This window comes from Colobus angolensis, unplaced genomic scaffold (assembly GCF_000951035.1).
Source record: "Colobus angolensis palliatus isolate OR3802 unplaced genomic scaffold, Cang.pa_1.0 Scaffold210, whole genome shotgun sequence".
NCBI classification, from domain to species: Eukaryota; Metazoa; Chordata; class Mammalia; order Primates; family Cercopithecidae; genus Colobus; species Colobus angolensis.
This window is the reverse complement of record NW_012115267.1, coordinates 4,137,480-4,147,473: the sequence shown is the minus strand read 5'-3', so window position 1 is coordinate 4,147,473 and position 9,994 is coordinate 4,137,480. Positions and strand designations below refer to the sequence as shown.

General features: G+C 48.6%; 1 pseudogene; it reads left to right on the top strand.

The window, feature by feature from the left end:
• LOC105512403 overlaps positions 1-1,642 on the top strand; it is an 8,352-nt pseudogene extending 6,710 nt beyond the window's left edge.
• The last annotated feature ends 8,352 nt before the right edge of the window (positions 1,643-9,994 follow it).

The following is a 9,994-nucleotide window of genomic DNA, read 5'->3' as shown; positions in this document are numbered from 1 at the left end:
AAATAAATAAATAAATAAAGGAAGAAGAAAGAGGAATATGCAGTGCCCCATGGCCAGTTTCCTGCCAAGGGTGAAGGGAAGTGGGATTGTAACAAGAGAATTTTAAAACAATCATAAAAGCTACTAAGAGTCAGTCTATTATTTATTATCACCATGTTCCAGCAATTCTAGACGAGGTCAGTGATAACATATCCAGGGACTGGTGAGGCCAATCACTCCCACTGTCCTCCACCTTGGTGTGCCATCACCTGGGGGCCACAGCCTCCCACCTCTCCGATTCATGCATTCCCTAAAATGCTCTACGCCAGGGCCCAGCCCTCTTTGCCAAAATCATATTACTTTTCTCTCTGCTCTGGCTGCTGAATGCTCCCCACCCTAGCTCACTAAGATCACCTCTAGCTGGGAGCCCTCAACCCTCTTGGGCTCTTGATGTTCCTTTCATCTTTACTTCCTGACTGTGCCCACTCCCTGCTCTGTACCTGGCATGGAAACTGGGAAAGTTTCCAGAATCAAAATGGAGTCACTTGTGTTAAAAAACCTTAACAAGGCCGGACATCAGGGCTCACGCCTGTAATCCCAGCACTTTGGGATGCCAAGGCGAGTGCCAGGAGTTCAGGATCAGCCTGGCTTTCTGCCCATGGATGCCGCGGAAGAAGCATCCTTCAAGTCTCTCTTCTCCTTGCCGTCATCCCTAAGTCAGAGTCTCCTAAATAGCCGGAACAGCTGAGGAAGCTCTTCATTGGAAGGTTGAGCTTTGAAACAACCGATGGGAGCCTGAGGAGCCATTCTGAGCAACGGGGAACGTTCCCAGACTGTGTGGTAATGAGGGATCCAAACACCAAGCACTTCAGGGCCTTTGGTTCATCACATACGCCACCGTGGCGGAGGTGGATGCGCCATGAACGCAAGGCCACACAAGGTGGACGAAAGTGTTGTGGAACCAAAGAGAGCTGTCTCAAGAGAAGATTCTCAAAGACCAGGCGCCCACTTCACTGTGAAAAAGATATTTGTTGGTGGCATTAAAGAAGACACAGAAGAACATCACCTAAGAGATTATTTTGAACAGTCTGGAAAAGTTGAAGTGATCGAAATCATGACTGACTGAGGCAGTGGCAAGAAAAGGGGCTTTGCCTCTGACACCTTTGACGACCATGACTCCGTGGAAATGACTGTCATTCAGAAACGCCATACTGTGAATGGCCACAGCTGTGAAGTTAGGAAAACCCTGTCAAAGCAAGAGATGGCGAGTGCTTCATCCAGCCAGAGGTCGAAGTGGTTCTGGAAACTTTGGTGGCGGTCGTGGAGGTGGTTTCTGTAGGACCTTGGTCATGGGGGAAACCTCAGTGATCGTGGCAGCTTTGGTGGCAGCCATCGTGGTGGTGGTGAATGTGGTGACCGTGGGGATGGCTATAAGGGATTTGGTAATGATAGAAGCAATTTTGGAGGTGGTGGAAGCTACAATGATTTTGGCAATTACAACAATCAGTCTTCAAATTTTGGACCCGTGAAAGGAGGAAATTGTGGAGACAGAAGCTCTGGCCCCGATGGCAGTGGAGGCCAATACTTTGCAAAACCACGAAACCAAGGTGGCTATGGCGGTTCCGGCAGTAGCAGTAGCTATGGCAGTGGCAGAAGATTTTAATCAGGAAACAAAGCTTAGCAGAAGAGGAGAGTCAGAGAAGTGACCAGGGAAGCTACAGGTTACAACAGATTTGTGAACTCAGCCAAGCACAGTGGTGGCAGGGCCTCGCTGCTTCAAAGAAGACATGTTTTAGACAAACACTCATATGTATGGGCAAAAACTGGAGGACCGTATTTGTGACTAATTGTACAACAGGTTATTTTAGTTTCTGTTCTGTGGAAAGTGTAAAGCGTTCCAACAAAGGGTTTTAACGAAGATATTTTTTGCACCCATGCTGTTGATTGCTAAATGTAATAGTCTGATCGTGGCACTGAATAAATGTCTTTTTTTTTTTAATGTGCTGTGTAAAGTTAGTCTACTCTGAAGCCATCTTGGTAAATTTCCCCAACAGTGTGAAGTTAGAATTCCTTCAGGGTGATGCCAGGTTGTGTTTGGAATTTATAGACAACCTGCTTGGGTGGAGAAGCCATTGTCTTCGGAAACCTTGGTGTAGTTGAAATGATAGTTACTATTGTGACCTGAAGTTCACCATTAAAAGGGATTATCCAAGCAAAATCATGAAATTATTGGTTATAAAAGTGATTGCTGGCACATCCTATGCAATATATCTAAATTGAATAATGGCACCAGATAAAATTATAGATGGGAATGAAGCTTGTGTATCATCCATTATCATGTGTAATCAATAAATGATTTAATTCTCTTAAATGAAAAAAAAAAAAAAAGATCAGCCTGGCCAACATGGTGAAACCCCGTCCACTAAAAATACAAAAAAAAAAAATTTAGCGGAGCATGGTGGCCCATGCCTGTAATCCCAGCTACTCAGGAGGCTGAGAAACTCACTGCAGGGATGGGAGAGGGAGAGCTGTGTGAACAAGGCTCTGACCTTCTCTCCAGGAATACCAAAGGGAACACAGAGACCAGAGGGCAAAGGAAGAACTGCAGGAAGGGAGCGCCTGAATCACCCGCACACCTGCCGTCCTCAGCCCTCCATTGTGACTTTGGATGAGTTACGAACTCTAAATCTCATCTTCTCCTCCTACTTGAAGAAACAGTGCTTATCCCCAAGAATTGTTATGAAGCTTAAAGGACACATTTGCAAAGCACAGGGCCTGACACATGTTAGATGCTTACTAAATGATACTTTTGTTTCCTTATCTATGAAAGGAAAAAAAAAAAATACTTCCCAATGGGGCCATGCAAGATGGATCACACCTATAATCCCAGCTTTTGGGAGGCCAGGGTGGGAGGACCACTTGGGAAGAGTTCAAGACCAGCCTAAGCAACATAGCAAGACCCTGTCTCAAAAAAAAAATTTTTTTTAATTTAAAAATAATTTAAAAAAAATATTTTTAACTTTCTGATGAACACTACTCCTGACCATTCCATGCAATTCTGAGTAATGTTATTCCCTCTAGGGCAAGAATAAAGCACCCCAAAATGCCAAAATTCATTTATTTATTCATTCATTCATGTATTCATCCTATAAATATATAATTCACACCTACTATGTAAGTAGACACCCTCCAAAAAGCCTGGAGGTCTGTCCTCTGAGTTTACAGCATAATAGAGATGATAAACTAAAAAAAAAATAAAAATAGACAAGTTAATAATTACAAAAATGGTAATTGTTTTGAAGGAAGCGTGCAGGGAAAGATTTATATGTACATGTGCGAATGTGTGTACATACATACACACGTGTAATGTGCTGCACAACGTACATACCACACTCAGATCAAGGTATCAGACATTCCCACCACCCCAGCAAAGTCCCTCATGCCATTCTCAGGCATTAACCCTACCAGAGACAACTACTGCTCTAAATTCTGTGATCACCAGTGACTTTTGTCTGTGGGTGAACTTGGTGTTAATGGAATTACACTGTGTGCAGTCTCGTGTGCCTGGCTTCTTTCAGTCAACGTAATGTTTATGAGGTTCATTGGTTCATTCGGTTTGTGGAACAGTAGTTCATTCTTTTTTATTAGTGTCTATACCATAATGTATCTATTCTCCTATTGATGAGCATTTGGCTTGCCTCCACTTTTTGGTTATTAAAAATAGAGCTATTGGCCGGGGTCAGTGACTCATGCCTCTAATCCCAGCACTTTAGAAGCCCAAAGTGGGTGGGTGCCCTGAGATCAGGAGTTCAAGTCCAGCCTGGCCAACATGGTGAAACGCCTCTGTCGCTCAGGCTGGAGTGCAGTGGCGCGATCTTGACTCACTGCAACCTCACCTCCTGGATTCAAGCGATTCTCCTGCCTCAGTCTCCCCAAGTAGCTGGGACTACAGGCATGTGCCACCATGACCAGCTAAATTTTTTTGTATTTTTAGTACAGACAAGGTTTCACTATGTTGGCCAGGCTGGTCTCGAACTCTTGACGTCAGGTGATCCACCTGCCTTGGCTTCCCAGAGTGCTGGGATTACAGGCATGAGCCCCGTGCCCGGCCAAAAATGTTTTTTCACTTCCATTTATCCAACAATTTCTGCTGTTTTGCATACCTGCCACTAAATGTCTTCCCCTTTCCTGTTCTCTACTTCTTTTGTGGGATCCACTTGAAGCCTCCCTTGTGGACTGTGACTCTTTCCTGCCACCAGGTGGCAGACTTTGCCCGCTCTGCCACCTCTCCTGCCCTTAGCAAAACTGCTTAGGGTCGGTGGGAGTTGGAGGTGGACAAGCTGATGGAGTCCTGTGTCTTTTCTGAAGTTCTGCTTGGCAATCAATTGCTTCCTTTCCTTTTTGGTCCTCATGGTCAGCACAATGCTTTGGGCAGAGTCAGCATTCAATCACAAGCAAAGCAGACACAGTTTTGATTTGTAAGATAAAGTTCTAGAGGCCTATTGCAGAACAATGTGTGTCTATGTAACATGACTGAACCGTACTCTCAAAAGTGGTTATGATGGTAAATGTCATGTTACATTTTTGCAGCACAATTAAAAGTAAAAACTAAAAAGTAGGCCAGGTGCGGTGGCTCATGCCTGTAATCCCAGCACTTTGGGAGGCCGAGGTGGGCAGATCACCTGAGTTGGGAGTTCGAGACCAGCCTGACCAACATGGAGAAACCCCGTCTCTACTAAAAATACAAAAATTAGCTGGGCGTGGTGGCGTGTGCCTGTAATCCCAGCTACTCGGGAGGCTGAGGCAGGAGAATCGCTTGAACCTGGGAGGCGGAGGTTGCAGTGAGCTGAGATCGCACCATCGCACTCCAGCCTGGGCAACAAGAGCGAAACGGCGTCTCAATAAATAAATAAATAAATAAATCAGTCAGTCAGTCAGGCCTTTCTTTACCCAACCCCAACCCCAAGGTGGCACTCATCATCATGTCCTTATACCTCCTCTGTTATCATTGCTATCAAAAATAATAACAATAATACACAATTTAAAAGCAAAGTAGATTAATGGACTAGGCACGGAGGCTCATGCCTGTAATTCCAGCGCTTTGGGAGGCCGAGGCAAGTGGATCACCTGAGGTCAGGAGTTCGAGAGCAGCCTGGCCAACATGGTGAAACCCCATCTCTGCTAAAAATACAAAAATTAGCCAGGCATGGTGGCCCGCACCTATAATCCCAGCTACTTGGGAGGCTGAGGCAGGAGAATCTCCTGAACCCAGGAGGCGGAGGTTGCAGTGAGCTGAGATCGTACCATTGCACTACAGCCTGGGCAACAGAGCGAGGCTTGTCTCAAATAAATAAATAAATAAATGCAGAGTAGATGAATGAAGGCAAAGCCTCTCTTTGTGCAATTTCTCTACAAGAATGTCCACTCTCCAAATGCTCTGTGATCTGTTTGCAGAACGTGACAGTTTACAACAATAAAGGCATAAGAGGTTACAGCTGTGGCCTTCCTCACATAGCAAGGGGGAGCCCACATAAATATTCAAACCAAGGAGCACAGCAATGGGTGCCCTAATGGTGGGATGGGGGAGGCTGAGAACTGGGTGAGCACTGGGTGAGGCTATCCCAGGGGGACACTCCTGCCACTGCTGGGTCCGACCCAGGAAAGCAGCCCTTGCTGTGGGCCCCTGAGACGGCCGCCAGGAGGCCGAGCTGCCCATGACAGCTGCCTCGCCTGCGAACACACACACATGCCTGGAGACGGATCTGGCAAGGCCACCTCTGAAGATGAGCAAACTGAGGCCTGGAGAGGTGAAGGAATATTGCCAGGACCACACTGTGAGGGAGTCCAGAAACCGCGCGGGATCCCAGGTCTTCCGAGGGGCAGCCTAGCGCCCCATGCACCACACCTTGTGCATTTAAGGAAGGAAGCTGGCAAAAACAATGGGTGGAAATCAATTTCTGACCACTTAGAAAGTGGAAATCCTTAGCAAAGATGAGTTGATAAGATGTATCAGTTGGGTTTAATTCTGTAAAAAGTTGTACATTCAAAATGTATATAAAAGGAAAGACACAAATTTGGAAAACAAGGCAGGTGGAGGCAAAACAAAAATATTAATAATAATCAGTGAAGAGAACAGCACCATGCTGGCCCGGTGACTCACGGCTGTAATCGAAGCAATCTGGGAGGCTGAGAAGGGCAGATCACTTGAATCTAGGAGTTCGAGGCCAGCCTGGGCAACATAGAGAGACCACCCCTATCTCTTCAAAAAATAAAAACATAGCTGGGGCCAGGTGCAGTGGCTCACACCTGTAATCCCAGGACTTTGGGAGGCAGAGGTGGGCAGATCACTTGAGGTCAGGAGTTCAAGACCAGCCTGGCCAACATGGTGAAACCCCCCCCACTAAAAATACAAAAATTAGCCAGGTGTGGTGGTGTGTGCCTGTAATCTCAGCTACTTGGGAGACTGAGGCAGGAGTATTGCTTGAACCTGGGAGGCAGAGGTTGCAGTGAGCCAGGATCGTACCACTGCACTCCAGCCTGGGTGAGAGTGAGACTCTGTCTCAAAAAAAAAAAAAATGTAGCCAGATGTGGTGGTGCACACCTGTGGTCCCAGCTACTCCAGAGGCTGAGGTTGAGGTGGGAGGATCACTTGACCCCAGGAAGTAGAGGCTGCAGTGAGCCGAGACTGCACCATTGCACTCCAGCCTGGGTGAGAGTGAGACCTTCTCTTAAAAAAAAAAAAAAAAATAGAAAAGAAAAGGGTACTAAGAGAACAGCACTGAAAGATGTTAGAGACTTGGATGCAGTCAGTCTCAATGTGTCACTTACTAGCTACATGACATTAGGGAAGGTACTGAACTTTCTGAACTTCAGTTAGTCACTGGTAAACAAAAATAATAATTGCACAATACAGCATGAGGAAGTTAATGCAGTTAGCACAATATCTGGTACCTCATATGAGCTCAATAGATGTTGAGTGCATCTGATTCTATTCGTTGATAAGAATTGATGGCAGGTGTCAGATCTGCCCCCAGATTCTATTCGACAAGATAGAATTAATCAAAAATCCAAGCTTTGCCGAGGTCTAGATAGAAAATTTGCAAACTGCATAGGGCTTCCCTCAAAGAGCAACAAATCACAGAAGCATATGCAGAGCAAGGCCAAGTGTTTACAGTGCTGAATGCCCTTTCAGTCCTTTTCATCTTCCATAGGCTGTATGATAGTGTGTCTTCCAAGATGCGTGCTCACATCCAAACACTGAGGAAATCATTCAAAACGTTAGCTAGACAACATTAGCAAGAAGCCTACAAACCCCCCGACCCCCGCCAGCCCCACCGACATTTCAACCAAACTCCTGTTCTCCCTTCCTGATTTTCTAACAATGCACAGGCCCTGCCCTCCAGCCACCCACCCACTGCCTCCCCAGCGATGGGCACTCCCAGACAAGACCCAGGCTTTCCTCCCTGCGGCGCCAGCCTGGGAAACGCAGACAGAGCACGGGCCCTGATGGCCCCTCCGCCGGCTCCCCCAGCCCTTCCCTTCCCTGGCACCAAAACAGATGACTTCATCTGAGGGACACAGCTCCTATCAGCCAGCCAGGCCTCCGGAACAGGAGCGGAAGGGAGCATCGAGGCTGGCCTCTGCTCTGGTTACTTTGGCACAGGATGGGGCTCTGTGGAGTGTCAGCCACAGCCTTCAAATCACAGGAGCCACAGCCTTGCTCCAGGGTCCCTGCCACCCGGGGCCAGCACTGCCCCTGCACGTGGCTGCGTCTCCCAGCCTGACCTCCTCCCTCCTCCACACTGCGCTGGGGTGCACAGCAGCTGAGTTAGGAACAGATGACAGAGGAGCCTCCTTTTCTGAGTTCTCGTTCCCCGTCCTGAGCCCCCAGGCTGCTGACCACAGTCCTTGCATTTGGTCCATGTTGAGAGTCTCAGTGCAGTCCAGTCATTTTTAATCCAGAGCAGGAATTAAAGCCTCAATCACCGTCTAGATCCGGGTGCCCATCCTCCTGTTCCTCAGCCCCCCGTCTTTGATGGCACCATATGTGACTATGGAGGGGCCCGCAGCGAGTGTGGGGAGGGTTGCTCAGGCAGACAATGGCCCCAGGGAAACGGCCACATCCTGCCTGGGCTTGTCACTGCACTGGTGGCTTCACAGCCTGGTCCAATGCTTTACAAGTACCAGTTGCTGCCCTGGATGGAACGGAGCATGTGCTGTCACCCGTAAGAGGTCACGCACATGGAGTTGGCCATGTGAGCTTGCACCAAGTAAGTTACCTAACCTCGCTGGACCTCAGCGGTCTCATCTGTAAAACCGGGACATGGTTGTTACCATCTCCGCACATTGTTGTAATAGTTACTACTTCGTGCCCAGTGTGTCGTAAGCACTCAATAAATGCAAGTTTTTTGTTTTGTCCTGTTTTGTTTTAAATAGAGTCAGGGTCTCGCTCTATTGCCCAGGCTGGAGTGCAGTGACACGGTCAGAGCTCACTGCAGCCTTGACCTCCGTGAGTTACTTTTATTACCTGGGTCTGTCTGGTGGTGAGGGTTTCTGTGATGTCTGGTGGCCTTGGTAGGGTAGTCAGCTTAAGCCTGGCTTTCTCAGTTCGACTGCACCACCCTTTGAGTGTACAAGCCAGGGGCTCTGTGACCCCCAGGGCAGCTGCAGACTTCCACGTGCTGGATCATGGGTTTCACGTATCCTTCTCTGTTTCAGCCTGGGATGGGACACACTGCAATTCCTGGTGCCCAGACAGATCAGAATCGCTAGATGGAGAAACAGACTTTGTTCAACATCAGAAGAGAACTAGGCCTGGCGTGGTGGCTCACACCTGTAATCCCAGTACTTAGGGAGGCCGAAGCAGGTGGATCACTTGAGGCCAGGAGTTTGAGACCAGCCTGGCCAAAATGGCGAAACCCCGTCTCTATTAAAATTACAAAAAATTAGCCAAGCATGGTGGCACATGCCTGTAGTCCCAGCTGCTTGGGAGGCTGAGGCATGAGAATTGCTTGAACCAGGGAGGCAGAGGTTGCAGTGAGCCAAGATGGTGCTGTCCTGGGTGACAGGGTGAGACTCTGTCTCAAAAAACAAACAAACAAGCAAACAAAAAAAACCAGAAGAGAACTGCATTGTGCCTCTTTTGCACCCAGAGTGGCAGGTGCCAATGGATGGAAAATGCCTTTCCCTTCTGGAAGCTCCCCAAGGCAATGTTTGCGCCCAGACGCCACTCCCTGGGAGCTACTTCGTGTGCCTCTCAGGGCACCAGAGGCCAGTTTACTCTGTTGAGCCTTTGTGCAGACTCTGAGTGACTCTCATTCACCTCTTTGTGGCTGGGAATCACCTCCAGGGTAGAGCCTGCTCGTGTTTCTTAAAGGGTGGATGTGGGACGGAGGTCAGGGGTAACCTCAGGAGCAGGAAGGGCCGTGGACCCTGTTTCTCATCAGATTTCACCTGTTTCTCATCAGATTTCACGTTTTTACCCATCTTCTGCCTGCCTCTGAGGGATGCTTGCATGTCCATTGGGCTCTTCTGTCTCTCCACGTGACTAGCCTGCGTTCCCTGACCCACCACAGCTCTGTAGATGGGGAGGGTGTTTCTGGGTCTCCGTCTTGTGCTTGTGAACACAGGAAGGAGAGAGCCAGTGACCACCCCCGCCAAGCAGCTTGTTCCAGAACCAGATCAGGGCCTTCTGGTTCTGGTTTTGGAGAGGAGCCCCAATGTCCGGCCAGCTACCCCAAGAGAGGATGCTCACTCTGTCGCTGGAGTGGCAGCTGAGTGAGGTCCCAGAGGGCTGGCCTCGGTGCCTCTCTCTGCACAGCCTGGGAGCCATGGTCAGTGAGGACCTGCAGAGATCCCCGCTGAAGCCATGGAGGCCCTGCCATGCGCTGAGCACTGGGGAAGACCCCAGGCACCTACATGCCCCGAGACAGGAAGACCCTCCAGGCCGGCAGTCTTCATGAGATGCCTTTTTTTTTTTTTGAGATGGAGTCTTGCTCTGTCACCCAGGCTGGAG